General features: G+C 51.0%; 1 protein-coding gene across 1 annotated transcript in view; it reads left to right on the top strand.

The window, feature by feature from the left end:
* Positions 1-16,428, top strand: part of PSMD1 (proteasome 26S subunit, non-ATPase 1) — a 1,063,364-nt gene that overhangs the window by 938,461 nt on the left and 108,475 nt on the right. The window lies entirely within an intron of this gene.

Raw genomic sequence — 16,428 nt, 5'->3', positions numbered from 1 at the left:
ATTGACACTCATTCCAAGACAGATACCCAAGTGGGACAAGCGGTTCTAAGACATTTAATTGCTCATGACCCTTCTCAAATCCCACCTCCTTCTTCTAATACTGCTCGCTAATCTATTCACAGCATGTGATCTAAGCAGATTCCACAAGCCTCAGAAGAGATACATTACTCACCGTAATCATATTTCTGATGCTTGTATCTGCTTTGATTCACATGCGACCCACCCTTCCTCCCCTCTGAGAGAAGGCGCATAGATGCTTATTGTCTTATCTTCCTTCTATCTGCTTGGATAATCTGTATTCACGCTACTCCTCATGCTACCTCTTGTCAGAAAAAATACAATCTGAGGGTCCTACACGCGTGAGGGATCATGGGTACAGTGGACGTCACACTAGGGATAGTATTACTGGCACGCCCTGTGTTGACGTCCATTTTTGAGTTTTGACAAACAAACTGTAATACTCTGCAGCTTCCACTAGATGTCGGCCTATGCACAGCATGTGAATCTAAGCAGATACAAGCATCAGAAATACGATTACGGTGAGTAATGTATCTCATATATAGACAAGCTGGTGGCAACGTGTCACTTGTTCTATTTTTGTAATATTTTTCTTGTGCACTTTAACATTTACCACAAATGGGTACTAAAGGTAGCTAGCACTCTAAAATGGCTGTGCCACAAGATTTTCGCTTGTCTTTGGCCATATTGTTCTTTGGCCTACTTCCTGCCTTCTCAGAAAATTCCTTACATGGAATTTCCTTTCCCAGGGAAAGCTGTTTTTCACTTGCAAGGGGACATAGTGTGTGAGAGTCAAGGTGGTGCATCGGACTGTCTAGACCCAGTCCACATCCTCTGGGGCCTGCAGGTTTGTTGCTAGATGGTTGTGATGACAAGTGGTTTTCCATGAGTGGACAACTCTGGGCTGGTTGAATGTTGCAGATCCTTATCCTTGGTGGATTTGGGCTTGCTCCATGCCTGAATCTTGGATAAAAGGATGACTCCTGCAACTGTTCAGCAGAGCATAACTGGACCTAAGACTTCTACAAAGAAGAGCAGCCTGCTGATGACCCCTACAGCTCACCCGAATACCATCAACTCCAGTGAAGTTGTGGTAAAACCCTGCTCCTCTACTTGATCTCGAGGCCATTGTTGGTGCTTCAACCCCTAGACCAATGGGAACAACCTCTCTCAATCTCTGCTCAAGGATCCGTGCCTTGTGAGCCTTCAGAAGTGTCCCTGGAGCAACCAGTGGACATACCAGCTCTCTCCTGGGCTACCTCACTAGAGCCGTCGCCATTCTGAGTGCATCCTTGGAACTTGGAAGCTCTTCAACTTGTGCTATAAGACGCCTGCGCCTTCATTTTTAGTCTTCTCCCAACAGAAGCTGTGCAGATCCTGCTCTATTGTTTACCCATAGAACATTGCCTGTTGCCGCCCAATTGTGATGCCTCCCACTGCAATCCGTTGTCTTCGCTCCCTGCAGGTGTCCTGTGGTTGCTTGCTCCGCAGAGGTCTTCATAATTTCCTCCCAATGGGTGTTCATCTAGATAGTGCCTGTAACTGTAATACAGATACTTACTCCTACCTCCTGTCCCCTTTTCTCCATACTATATGGGCGTCCCTCGCTAGGAACGGGAGACGGAACCTTTTTCACCAGAAAAAATCTTCTTCCCCTTTAAATTTAGAGGCGGGCGGAGGCGCGGCCCTGGGAGCATGTGCTCCCCTGACTCCGCACACAGGCGCCACTCCTCAGTCCTCTTTTCCGCATCGACAGGAACGGACCACTTTCACCAGTACTCCTGGGTTTGGCTTCGGCCTTGTAGTTCCACGCACTCTTCCCCGGATAATGTGTTTTTGTCTTTTAGTCTTTAATCAGGTACTCGGCCCTTTGGCGCCATGCTCATCCTCGGCGCATGCCGACGTCCTTGGGCTTCAGCAGCTGTCCAGCTTGCGAGGGGCTCTTCCCTACGTTCAACCCCCACACTCTTTGCCTCCGCTGCCTTGGCCCCGACCACGGCTGGGAAGGTTGTACTGCATGCAACGTGCTTACACCGCGCGCTCTGAGCCACAGTTTAGCTCGGTGGAGAGACCTCTTTGAACGAACGCTTCCAGAGGACTTGAAGAACTTTGTCAGAAGTCAAGGCGAAAGGTAGGGCCACTCTTCATCAGCACCCTGCAAGGGCGACTCCTTTACTAGGAAACGTCAGAGCGGGCTGGGACCGTCCAGTTTCTAACACCAGCACAGGTACCAAGGCTGTTTCAGCTACCGGCTGCCAGCCTGAGACATTTGTAGATCCTGCCTGTGAGTTCGCTGAGGGACTGCAAGGTTCTTTTACCAGGTGTCCTCCCGGTGACACAGTCGAGGGCACGGCACCTACCAGGCCCTGTCCTGAGCTGTAGGGTAGGCCTCAAGCTCCACTGCCAAAAGTCCAGGAGGAGGCCGCCCCACCGCGGCAAGCACCACGGTGCAGGCACGTGGCATGCAGCCAGACAAGATGGCTGCTCGTCCAACGCCACCCCTTTTCACGGAGCAGGCGGGAGAACAAGTTACGAGGTGGGACTGGTCTTCACCCGGTACGTGGCCTACAGCAAATCCTTCAGCGTCACAGGATAGACACACCCCGCAGACGTCAAGGCAGAGCATGCCCTGGTCTCAGCAACCTTCGAGCTCTGCTCCTACACCCGCTCCACCGGCTTGTGAGGACAGGTTTTTTGAGACATTCCTCATGCTTACGAGATCCTCTCAGATGGGAGCTATCCTTCGGGATGTTATCAGGAACATGCTACCTCTAGTCCCGCCACCAGCGCCCACAGTCATTCCTCCTATGTCTCCGGCACCTCAGACCCTCTGCAGCCCCAGCTGCCCACACCGGCTCCTCTACCTCCAGCAGACCAGGCGGTTCCATACCAGCCTCCAAAGCAACCTCTGGCTCCGGTCAGCACACCTCAGCTTTCGGCACCCAGTACTCCTGGCGGACACCGATGAGGACGACGAACCGATACTCACTTTGTCCAAGGTATTCCATGAACGTCTCAGAGGTCTGGCTGAGTACTTGGGGCTTCCACAACCCAAGGTCGAACAACCGGAGGTGAGGGTCCTGGCCGAGGTCCTCACGCTACGCCCTAAGGCAGAAGGACATTGTTGCCTTGCCCAAAAAGGGATGGCTTTAACCCCATTTGGCGCATCCCACCAATAGGTGCCTCAACGCCAAGTACAGGCAATTGGAGGGGGGTACAGTCATGCTGTTGGCACACCCTCAACCACACTAATCTGTGATTGCCGCGGCCTCTATCTGCTCGAAGCCGCAGTTTTCCTCGGCCACCTCGTCGTCTGCTCTGCTAGGCAAGGAAGAGAAGATCTTGGAGGCTTATGGAAAGAAGTTCTATTCCAACGCCTCGCTGCACCTTCATCAGTCTAATGTGGACGCCATGCTCACAGCCGTTAACCAAAGGCTTTGGCAGAAAATAGCAGACTTCCTCCTGGAACATCCGGTGCACAGCCAGACGCGTTTCAAGGCGGGGCTAGCAGAAGCAAAGATGGTGGCTCAAGACATCTTGGAGTCCACAGTGGCACATATTGACACCTCCTGCCGTGCCATCTGCATCGCCACGGACATGAGAAGGACTGCCTGGCTACGGGCAACCAAATTCAACCCGGACGTCCAGGAGCGCATATTGGACTTTCCATTCGAGGGTAGCGACCTCTTTCATTCCACCACTAATGAGGAACTTGATAAGATGAACAGTTCCCAGGCTACAAAATCCTTCTCTATCCTCACGAAGTCCACGCCCAAGACGTACAGCCAGACGCACCAGCGTTCCGACAAGGGGCGGGCCTTTGGCGTGTTCTGGGGCTTCCAGGAACGACAGTCCAGGCAGCCGGACCGATCTCCAAGTCAACACCACTGCAAACAGCACAAGGTGGGGAATTCAGGGCTTCATTCAGTCGGCCTCACCTGCCCCAGCCTCAGACGGAAAAAAGGCATGACACTCCCCTCCAGTGGGGGACAGGCTTGCCCTTCACACAACTCCGGATTATATAGTGTCCACTGGCTACCGCCACCTCCCTCTCCACTCTCCTCCCACAAATTGGGACAACAAGTCAGGCAGTGGAAGAAGTCCCAGCCTCCCAGTGGGGAATGTTTGCCATACACAAGAAAAACCAGGCTTGCCTGAGAGTTGTGTTGGACCTTTCCACCCTGAACCTTTCCCTCCCGCTTCTAAAGTTCAAGATGGTTACCCCTGCGCTTATTGCAGAGACACTGTGCAGGGGAGATTAGATGTGCTCCCTGGATCTGAAGGACGCATACCTACACATCCCGATTTGGCAGCCCCATTGGTCCTTCCTGAGGTTCAGAATCAGGGGGTTTCATTTCCAATAAAAGGTTTTACCATTTGGCCTCAATTCAGCCCCCAGGGTCTTTACCAGACCTATGGCACCATGTCTCCCTTTACCTAGACGACTGGCTCATTAGGGCGAGATCCCCAGAGGCGGTCCATCACACCTCCTCCGTCCTCATGAATACACTACACAAATTGGGTTTCTCCATCAATCTCAAGATGTCACAGCTGGGTGCTGTTGTGCAGCGAGCGGATGGAGGTTTAACCCACCATCGCTCTGCCGAAGCCTGCACTATCCGTTAGATTTATAGCATCTTTTCTGCTGCAAAACGCAAAATAAACACTGGATCCGGCTTTTCGGAAGACGAAGGCTACCCCTGCCTTCAACTCCGAAGGAAAACAGAGCGGGAAAGCCTGTTGTGAGCCTGAGCGGGCGGGACTGCGCTTCTGCGGGAAGCCCCGAACACTGCTGCTGCACTCGGACAAGCGCACATGAGCACTGACTTTGCAACCAGGGGCACTCCTGAGCTGACCCCAAGTGAGGATCCGGCTGCTGCAACCCACGGGCTGAGGTGTGGCGGCCTCCAACTCGGGGACTGCCCGGCGTGAATGGCTTTGTGTCCGCGGGCTGTATGGGCACAGCGTGCGTGGGAGCTCCCTCCCCCAGCTGAGTTCCCCGGGTAGGTGCGAGGAGCCAGCTGGACAGCTACGACCAGCCAAGCCCGCGAGGAGGATGGGCCGCCCACGGATACCATGGCCATAAACCGTTGAACACGGCGTGAGCAGGACACCTGTGTACGGCGCACTTCCTGACGCCATAGTCGGCAGGGGTCCCTCGAGTTGGCCTGTGTTCACTGGTTGGCCGCCTGCTGCTGCTGTACTCGACGCTTCCCCGGCATCTGGAGCGTGACATTGCTCAGGCATCGGGACAGTGGTCTAAGGCCCTCACCGCTACCTGACTATACTGTCATTAGCCAGGTACATGCCTTGGCCGTGTTGGGACACGCGGAGGTCTCATTTCCCTCACGATTGGCCCTGAGCCTGGCTATCTCGACTAAAGGGGCCCTGACCTGCATGTTGCTGCCCTTCCCCGTGTCTTGCTAGATTCAGGAATCAGCACTGCTACGTGGGGATATTGTGTTGCTCCCAGCCACCCATCAGAAGTGGGGAACCTGGACCTATGACTGGCTGGCAGCCCTACGACATACTATTTTACTATGTCAACTTTTGTTGACACTGGTACCCCCCCCCGGTCCTCACCAGACAGCTAAGCATCACCTGGGCCCCATAATGGGGGCAAATCAATCCATGATACCGGTGGCCACAGAGCACACGAAAAACCTAAGCACATCCTTGCGTGCACCGTGCCCTGCAGGCTCTGTGAAACCATGGGAGTAATGTGTAAAAAGCCCTCCTCCTACTGACCTTGGCCTCCGCAGTGGATAAGGAGCTGATCCCTGGGGTCCTCGTTTCCTTCCCATCTAGACTGGTGCACTGAGCACCCATCTGGTGTACTGAGGCAGGGACCTACTACAGCCTGCATTAACTGCCCCATCCCACCAAGGAGAATCTTGGTTGCTCCGGAGCTGTGTCAACTGTCAACATCAGCATAAATACTACAGAGCTGGGCTCCTGGGCCTGCGCCCAGACGCTGAGGAGCCTGCTAACTATTGGCCCGCAGTCCCGTATCCTAGGAGGCCATTGCAGGAGAACAGGCACTCCCGGGAGCTTGTGGAAGCTGGAGGCCTTCACATATCGTAATATCGACCAAGCAACTTTTAAACCAGAGGTGGGGACCTCAACTTACCGTATATACTACCATGACCAGAGGAACGACTGGAGGCAAGAAATCGGGGGCCATGGACAAGTTCACAACATCCAACACTCAGGGAAACCCAGAACCCTCGTCCAGCTCCCAAATGGAACAAGTACAACTTGTACAGACCCCGCCCCCCGATCTCACGCCTATGATGGAGGCTATGGCGAAGGGCCTTGCGGACGTCCACGAGCAACTAGATGACATCACAGCCAACGTTGCATCCATGAGGATCCAGCTAGCCAGAGAAGCCGGACGCATAACAGAAGCCAAAGCAGGATCGGGGCAACAGAAGATACCATACAGGACCTTCATACTAAAGTGTCATTCCTTGTGAAGGACATGAAAGCGGTAAAATCCTAGTGCGATGGCCTGGAGTTGCGCTCCAGGAGGAACAGGATAGTCTGAGTGCCGGAGGATGCCTTGATGGGTAGCATGGAGCAGGCGGTTGAGACGTTACTTAAAGAGCTCCTGGAGGCGTCATCTCTCTCCCCATTCTTTGCGGTTGAACGTGCACATCGAGCACTGGGCCCCAAAACCAGCAATTTTCGATGCCCTATTATAGCAAAGATTCTTAGCTATCATGACAGGAATCTCCTTCTGCATCTTGCCACGGAAAAAAAAGAATTACGGCTGGCCTCCCAAATAATCGGACTGTTACCGACTTCTCCATACCAGTACAAAATAAAAGATGCCAATTTGTGGCCGTTAAGAAACTGCTCCGCAGCCGCAACATACAATACGCCATGTTGTTCCCAGCTTTATTTCTTCACGGTTCCAGAAGAAGTAGTTAAATTCATCGAAGCACAGATCCCGTTCCCCAAAGGCCATGCATGAGATGAGGATAACCCACCCCCAAACTGAAGGGACATGCAAGTACTTCATTAAATGTTATCCTTACTCCTCAGCGTGATCATGCAAACTACAAACTAACCTGCCAGCAAAGATAAATGGAAAAGTGTGCCATAATGCCACAATTCCATTGCGGGCCACAGCGGCGACCGCCCACCCCACAGTGGTTGCTAAAGTTAATGGTTTATTTGGGTATGAAAAAATTGGCCATGATGGGGAAGGCTGTGGAGGGGGCGGGGGGGTTGTTGAAGGCACACTGCTAGGTTGGGGGGGCCGTGAGGGAAGGGTGATGTTTATTGGACATGTGGACATTGTCCATGTGCATGCGTCTGGAACCCTGTTGTGGTTCATGGTCCAGCGCATCAAGAAAAATTGAAAAAGCTTTGGGTACAGAGTGCGTGTTCAATGGCAAACTCGGGGGTAGAGCAGACATGTCTGAAGATGAAGTAGGTAAACCATGGCGCTTTCACCGGACAGCGGGATGGAAATTAAACTAATATCTTGGAATGTGAGGGGATTGGGAAATTACACTAAATCACGCAGAATTATGGCATACGTGCATAGACATGGGATAAAGATACTCCTACTGCAAGAAACCCACTCCAAGAAGGGTGCAGCAACTGGCATTGCACCTTCATGGGGAGCGAATAGATTCTTCACTACAGATTCCTTCCAATCAAGAGGGGTTCTAATAATGGTGCATAAATCAAATTCAGCCTGAAAAAGTAGTATGTAATACTCCATTGTTTCATATCGGGTACCTAGTATCTATTGGTCAATACCTACTGTCCCAATATTGACTCCTCTGAATTCTTTGACAGCATTGTAGCAGTACTAATGGGGTTTGTTGGGATCCTGATCATATGGGGGAAAGGGGTATATGAACCTGATACTCGATACATCGTGGGACAGGACACATGCAGATCTCTTACGTGCAGCCCACTGCCTGTCATCACACATGAAGTCGTTGGAGCTATGGGATGTATGGCGAACACTTCATGCACAAGAGAAACAGTACATGTTCTATACTTCGGTGCACGTGCTCATCACGGATAGACTTGTTTTTGGTATCGGGCTCCCTGGTAGGCAAGGTTAAAAGTGCTGAGATACAACCCTGTAACCTATCGAACCACTCGCCTGTGACCATCACTGTAGAATTAGGGTCGATCCCTGGCCCCCGAGCCTTCTGGCGCTTTCAATTGGAAGCACTCTGTGACATAGTGTTTAATGCAGAGATCTGTGCGGACATAGATACATACTTTAGCTGTAACAAACCGGGGTCCACCTCTGCCGCGGTACGCTGGGAGGTGTTTAAAGTATATATCTATGACATGTCCATATCCAGGGAGGCGGGTATATTAAAAACGATAAGGAGAGACATTGGTCGCTCCGAGACCAAACTCAAACTAGACCAGGAGTACTGTAACCGCTCAACCCCGGAATAACTGGCACAGATACATGCCAAATTGGAGCTCTTTGAGACACATGCCCTCAGAGAAATATGATATCTAGCACGCCCGCCAGCAGCCCGGAAATATGGAGAGGGATAAAGACCGGGAAGAACACTGGTCAGGCTAACCAAACTAGAGGGTGGTCACACACAGGTGGACAGCATAATTGACAAATTGAGGTCCCCCCAGTGGGCAGACCAGGAGATCCTTAAGGTATTCAGAAGCTACTACATCACCCTGTACGCCGAGGGGCCGCTGCACGATACCAAGGCTATCCAGATGTCCCTACCTGAGCCCACAAGCCCGGGAGGAGCTTGAAATTCTGTTTACACTGGTGGAAATAATGAAGGTAATAACAAAACTCCCAAAGAGCAAGACTCCGGGCCCTGATGGTCTTACACCAGAGTCTTACCAAGCGTACGTGGCCATACTCTCCGCACACCACCTAGAGTTATGAAGGGAGTCACTACCTGACGCTATTCTTCCCGCCGATCTAACCGTTCTATTGAAGCCAAGGAAACCTAGCGACGAATGTTGGTCTTACAGACCGCTATCTCTTATGAATACAGATACAAACATCTTTGCTAAGGTACTGGCAGATAGGCTTCTTCCCCTGATGCCATACATTATACATGGCGACCAAGGGGGCTTTGTCCCAGGCAGATCGACCTCACTGAACATTAGAAGGCTCTTTGGTGTAATGTCCAGAAGTGACCCTAAAGTAGAGGCAGCCACAGTGGCCCTGGATGCCCAGAAAGCCTTTGTATTGGTCTCATGGCAATGCCTATGGTGGTCTGGGGAAAGATGGGATTTGGCCCTGGAATGATTAGATATATTAAATTGCTGTACACATGCCCCACAGCCAGTGTGTTGGTCAACTCTCATAGATCGCTACCGTTCACTCTGAGCAGGGGCGCACAAAAGGACTGCCCCTTCTCCCAATTCTCTTTGCACTAGCCATAGAACCTATGGCCAACGTGTTCAGGGTGAGCCATGGCCACGAGGGGATTCGCCTGAAAGACCATGCAGAGGTTATATCATTTTATGTTGATGTTCTACTATACATCAGAGACCTTCAAACTAACCTTGACCCGGTTATAAGGAATGTGATCCATATAGGGGGCTTCTTGGGATTCACGATCAATTATAATAAATCCGAAATATTCCCTCTCACCGAAAACACCAGGCAGCCAAATGGTGAGTATCCCCTTTGCTGGTCCCCAGTGGGAATCAAATATCTAGGGGTAAATGTTTCCACAGCAAAACCATCACTGCTAGCGGACAACTACCTGGCCGTGACAACCTAGGTTGAAAATAAACTAGCCAGATGGCGTTCACTTCCCATTACCCTGGCAGGAAGACTGTCCTTGATAAAGATGGTTTTGGTAGCCAAATTATTATACATCTCCGCCAATGTACCAGTCTGGCCCGGGAAGTTGTACTTTGCTAAACTCCATTCCCTTTGTGCACAAATCCTATGGCATGCCGGAGCGGTGAGGAAAAAGTGGTCTGACCTGACCCAACCCTATGAGAGGGGAGGCCTCACAGCCCCCAACCTCAAGATATATTGGACAGCAGCGAAGGCCCAATATTCTGCACACTGGTACGACGAAGCCCAACTCCCCCTCATGTCACGCTAGAGAAGTTGGCAGTCGAAGACGCCGACCTCAAAACTATTATTTTCATCTACACATATAAAGATGACTCCCCGTTCGACCCAGTGGCTGCTACACTGCAGGCTTGGCACCAAATACTGCCCCCTAACACTGTACCATTCCCATACTACTGATGGCTCCCCTTGTGGAAATTCTGCGGGCTAGGACCAACATGGGATACGTCACTGGTGCATCACTGGAAAGAGCTGGGCTATAGGGCAATCGCAGATCTGTTCCCGAGTGGGTGGTTCATTATGCCCCAAACCTGGCGAGGAACACTCTGGGGCTGGGTTGGAAACTCTACAATACTACAGATTGCGTCCAGCAACACTTGCTATATGGCCATGTTTTCCGCTAGAGCCTCCTGAGACGCAAGAGACACAGTACATTGCTAATACATATGGTGCCGATGGGGTAGTTTCCTCTCTTTACAAGATGATGAATAATCTCCCAGAACTGTCGATTTAGATCCGCACCAAATGGGTGAACGACCTGGCCACGGACCTGTCCGACGCCCAATGGAGATCTATATGCCTAAATACACGAGCAGTCTCCCTCAATTTTAGATTCCGTTGTATACCTTTAAAGCTGCTTAATAGACTGTACTCCCCAGAGGCTCAACCAATTTGCCCGAGACACACTACATTCATGGCCCAGATGCTGCACTGTAGAGGCTGATCTGCATGTGTTGTTGTCATGCACTTAGCAATTTTTGGGACAATGTATTTCAAACTCTCACGGACACAGCAGCGCTACTAATCGAGCAAACTCCACTGGGCGCACAGTTTGGGTTATGGGATAATACGCTGCAGAAAATACTGCAACACTGGAAACAATCCGCCCCACCCAACTTCAAAATGTAACTCTAAGCACTAACCTGCACTCATGCCTGCATAGAGGACTATGTGAATTTACTACCCTTGCCATCCTGTCCCTAAAACATACGGTCTGAGTTCTGTCTCTAGTTGTCCAACCAAACCCAGGACTGATCCAAGACCTATACCACCACTCACATGTGTCAACCGAAACGCTGTAAATGTGACATACGTTATTCTTGATGCCCCTACTTAATGAAATGAAACAGAAATGTAACTGACACGTCTGTAATTGCTTCTTGTGTTGACAATTGTTCTATGCACTCCGATATGTTTAGCCATTAAATAAACGGTTAAAATAAAAGAAATGGTAGGACGGTCCAGCTTATCGAGAGCAAAGATATAAGGGGGGCTTTTAACTGTTTCTATGAAGGTTTATATTCAATTAAAACTGCTAAAAAGAAGTCGCATCTGGAGCCGACAGAGTCTAGCGTTCCTGGGTCTCGTATGGGATACGAGCTCTGAGAGAGTTTTTCCCTCAGAGGACAAGATCACAGCCATCAAGAGGGCCACAAGTAATTTTCTCAGCAGAGGTGACCGCAGCATGGTGGTATCAGCTCCTCCTGTGTATCATGGCGGCATGTCGTCTGGCAGTGCCTTAAACACGGCTCAAAATGAGAAGATTGAAGCTGCACTTTGCAGCCTCTTGGAGTCAGGAGCAGCGTTCCCAAGTGAAACTCGTCAGCATTCCTCCCTTTCTCCACCAGGACCTTGTCTGGTGGAGCACGGATTGCAACTTTAGGATAGGCAGACCTTTCCGACAACCAGCACAGCCGGTTACCATCAGCACAGACTCTTCCTTGGAGGACTGGGTAGCTACCCTGGACAACCACAGCGTCCAGAGTTTGGTCTCTTCAGGAACAGGAGGTCCATATCAACTGGCTAGAGCTGAAGGCCATCTGACTGACTCTCAAGCCCTTCCTGTCGCTCATCAGTGGCAATATGATCCTCATTCAAACAGACTACTCCACCACCATGTATTACATCAACGAGCAGGGTGGCACCAGGTCTCCTCTATGCACCCTGGCAGTCAGTATTTGGGAAAGGGCTCTGGTGAACGACATACACTTGACGGCGATCCACTTCCCGGGGGAGTCAAACTGAGGAGGACAGGCTCAGCAGGTTGGGTGCAGACAATTACAAATGGCAATTGAACAATCGGGTCCTTCAGGGGATCTACGACAGATGGGGTCATCCACAGGTAGATCTCTTCACCACATGATACAACAGGAAGTGCCCTCAGTTTGCAACCTGGCAGGGACAGGGCTAGGCTCTCTGGGTGATGTGTTACAGATACAGTGGAACAGCATGAACGCATATGCCTTGCCTCCCACTCCCCTGGTACACAGGGTAATCTGCAAGATAAGGGAGACCCGGCACCTCAGTATCATTGTGGTAGCTCCTTGGCGGCCGGCGAGGCCATGGTTCTCGGAGCTCCTCAGACTGTCGGACCAACCTCTGATGCACCTTCCACTGGGCCAGCTCATCTGCTGTTGCAGCAGGGGCGCACGGTCATTTACCCCGCCCAGCAGAAGTTAGGCCTAGCAGCGTGGTTCCTGAACAGGTCACATTGAAGCATCTGCGTCTTTCGCAGGGTAACCTAGACATCATACAGGGTGCTAGGAGCAATGCTACTAGTAGCCAGTACAAATGCAAGTGGACTAGGTTTTGCGACTGGGCCGAGTCTAAGGAGGTCGATCCTCTTACATGCACACTGGCCGACGTGCTTGCCTTCTCTGCACACTTCAAACACTCGGGGGTGCAAATAGACACATGCCGGACCTATTTGTCGGCCATCAGAGCCTACCAGAACTCTGAGGAGGGCGTTTTCTCATCCTCCAACCCGGTGCTAAAAAGACATTTGGTGGGCCCTATTAAGAAGATACACCCCGTGTGGGACCTCAGCATAGTGTTCGGCGCCTTGGTGCATAAACCCTTTGAGCCAATGGCGTTTGCAGACATCGGGCTAGTCACCATTAAGACAGCCCTCTTGGTGGGTCTTACGTCTGCATGCCAGGTCAGCGAAATTCAGGCTCTGGTGGCTTTGGAGCCGTACACTACCTTTCATAAGGACATGGTGGTCCTTTGAATGGATCCCGTATTCTTGGCTATAGTAGTCTCTTCGTTCCACCTAAATGAGGAGATAGTGCTACCTACTTTCTTCACGGACCCCAAGGACGATGCTCAGAGGGTACTGCACTGTTTAGCTGTTAGGCGTGCTCTAGAATTCTACCTGGACATAACTAAGAGCTTCCGCCTATCTGAGGCTCTCTTTGTCACCTTTGGTCGTTCAAAGCCAGGTTATCAGGCTTCCAAGGCCTCCATAGCAAGGTGGATGGTTTCGGCCATAAGGAGGTCTATGAGGGGCAGCACAAACAACTTCCAGCAAATATGCATGCCCACGCAATCAGAGTGAAGGTCACGGCAGAGGCATGTTCCCTGGCAGGTCATCAGCAGGGCAGCCACGTGGGCCACTCCTTCCGCCTTCTGCAAGCACTACTGTTTGTATGCCGGCTCCAGGACAGGCACGGCATTCGGGTAGGCAGTATTAAGGAATTATAAGTTACTCACCGTAGTGACTAACAAACTCCTATTCCAGAGTCCCCTTTCCTCCATACGTCCCACCATCCTCCCCCATAATAAAACTGGTGTCATTAGGTAATGGTAATATTGTCAATGCATCAACGTGGACTGAGGAGTGGTGCCGGCGGGCGCAGTCAGAGGAGTGCATGCTCCCAGGGCCGCGCACCTCTAAATTTAAAGGGGAAGAAGATTTTTTTGGGGTGAAAAAGGTTCTGTCTCTTGTCCCTAGCGAGTGACGCCCATACAGTATGGAGGAAAGGCGACTATGGACTAGGAGTAGGTTAGTCACTACTGTGAGTAACTATTAATGAATCCTGTGTCCGAAAACAGACCTCTGCACCCATGACCAATGGGGTCTCCCTCATCCGGAACAAGCACAGAATTAAATCCCAAACCTCAGCAGTGGTTCCCGAGAAACTTCAATAAGCGGGGGTAAGTTAACAGACCTGTACCCTCATCCTCCCTCCCGCCAAATCCTCTCTAGGTATAAATCTTTCTCCCCCCCCTCCCTCCCTCCCTGTCTCCCCCTCTCCCTCTCTCCCCCTGTTCCCCTCTCTCCTTCTCCTTGGATCTTTGGTGGTCTAGTCAAGGATCCCTTCCTGGGCTACCCTAGTGCAGTGGCTTTTAGAGAGTTACTTACCTTTTCGAACTCTGAATCGTTGCAACCATTGGCATCGACCAAACACATAATAAACCCTGCCGAAAATGTGTGTCTTTTTGAACTGATGACTTTAGGGCACTAGGCCCCAAACATTCTCTGGGCTGGACTTATAGGGAACAATTCTAGTGTTGCTCTAAAATGTTTCTATTGTGTTTTCTGCATCTGACTACCTGTTTTGCACTGGTTTTGATTCCTATGCTTTTCTAACTTCTCAAGAGTGACTATATATATTTCTGAGGCTTGTGGAATCTGATTGGATCACATGCTGTGCATGGGCCGACATCTAGTGGAAGCTGCAGAGTATTAGTTTGTTTTTCGAAACTCGAAAATGGGCGTCGACATAGGGCGTGCCAGTAATACTATCCCTAGTGACGTCCACTGTACCCATGATCCCTCACGCATGTAGGACCCTCAGATCATTTTTTTCTGCCATACTTGTCGGAAGCATTGTGCGGAGTTCCCTGGATTTCAGCCATTTTGCAAAAAATCATATATTTCCCCATTCTTTCACTCCCATGTCGAGATCCGAAGATCGACGCCGGTCGGAAGAACAAACAACCGTCGAGACTGCACGACTGACTTTGGGCCTCGGAAGTCCTCTGGCTTCGGCCCGGGCCTCGGAAGGCCTCGGCCCTGAAGGGTGGGGGGTGGAAACATACTCAGACTAGCTAATATTTCCTACATACACTAGCCCACTGCCTTTAGGGGACATATGGAGAGTACTCCATTTAAATTTTGCCCCAAGTGCAACCGCAAGTACCCTTGGGTTGATAAACACGCCACCTGTAATCTGTTTGCCTAGGGACCACTCCGAAGCTAACTGCAGAGCGTGTAGCCTTTTTAAGGCTAAAACACTAAAGGACTGCTCCACTAAACGTTGGGCCCACCACGCCAGGCAGCTTGAAGCCAGGAAGCCGTGGGTGCCTTCAGTGATGGCAGCGACGCCGCCCTTTCAGACGGTGAGGGCACAGGTGTGTCGAAAGACACACAAGCGATAGTCCCCGACCCCGAAGGATTGTCTGGCAGGGTAGTTATGGGGACCACACCCGGCGACACGAGCGCTACCCCAACTAGTACACATAAACACACTAATCCCAACCGGGACTCGACACTCATGTCGAGTTCTCGGAAAAAGGAGGCACGTAGAGAGCGGTCCACGGAATCGGTGTCCTCTGGGCGTTCCTGGTCGAGATCGCCTCACGACACAAGGCAACTGTCCACAGTTGCGAAAGGTGCCTCGCTCCCCAAAGTCATGGAGGTATGATCGTCAGATGATGAGTCCGAACTCCACCCCCAAGCTGCACGCTTACAATCGGCACCGGCAGCCCGTTCGGCGTCTGCCTCCAAAGGTCGACGTGCACACTCGAAAGATTCAGACAGTAGCCTACACACCCCCGAATCTCGACGCCAAGCGTCAAAGTGCAGAGAAGGTGAAAACATCAGGAAAACACTCTTGTACTCAAGGGGAAGGAGACAAACAGCAGAAAAAGTCATCACACTCTACTTCTGCACCCCAGACACACAAAGACATTCACAGGTCTTCAGATAAAGATACATCCAAGACCCCTGTCACTAAACCTAAAGTTATACCTCGCACTATAAAGGATATGGGAATAGGAGAGGAGCCTCAGCAGGTGGTGGTCATCCCCAGCTCCAGGGAATTGAGCTCTCAGGACATCGACAGGGTGATGAGAAGAATGTCTTTTATGGCTGACTTCTACGAAAAAAAACCTGATTATTTTTGTAGTTATCAAAATGCCCCTGACAACTCTACTCCTTCAGGATCCAGAGACCCCCAGCCTCCTAATAGGAGACCTCAGTTTGAGACTCCAACTCAGGGCCTGATTTCAGACCCTTACTACATCCAACCTTACCAGCAATATGGTGAGGATCCATACAGAAATGTTGGACGACCAAACAGGAGCCGATTATTATGGAGATGACGAGGGTCAAGGCGAGGAGGAGGAAGACGAGGCAGAAGTCTACAATATAGACTCTTCTGTTCGCAAAGAACCACAGGTTACTGACTCCCCAGTAGATAACCAGCCCCTTCTAAATGAGGTTTTAGCTAGAGCTGCAGAGCACTTCCACATAGATACTCAAGGGGCACAAGAAGTGAGGGACTTTGCAGAGGAGATCATGCAGGACAAGAAACCCATTGCCCAAGCCATTCCTATTCTAAAAATCCATCCAA

Source organism: Ambystoma mexicanum, chromosome 10 (assembly GCF_040938575.1).
Source record: "Ambystoma mexicanum isolate Mex_15411 chromosome 10, UKY_AmexF1_1, whole genome shotgun sequence".
NCBI lineage: Eukaryota > Metazoa > Chordata > Amphibia > Caudata > Ambystomatidae > Ambystoma > Ambystoma mexicanum.
This window is presented reverse-complemented; position numbering and strand designations above follow the sequence as displayed.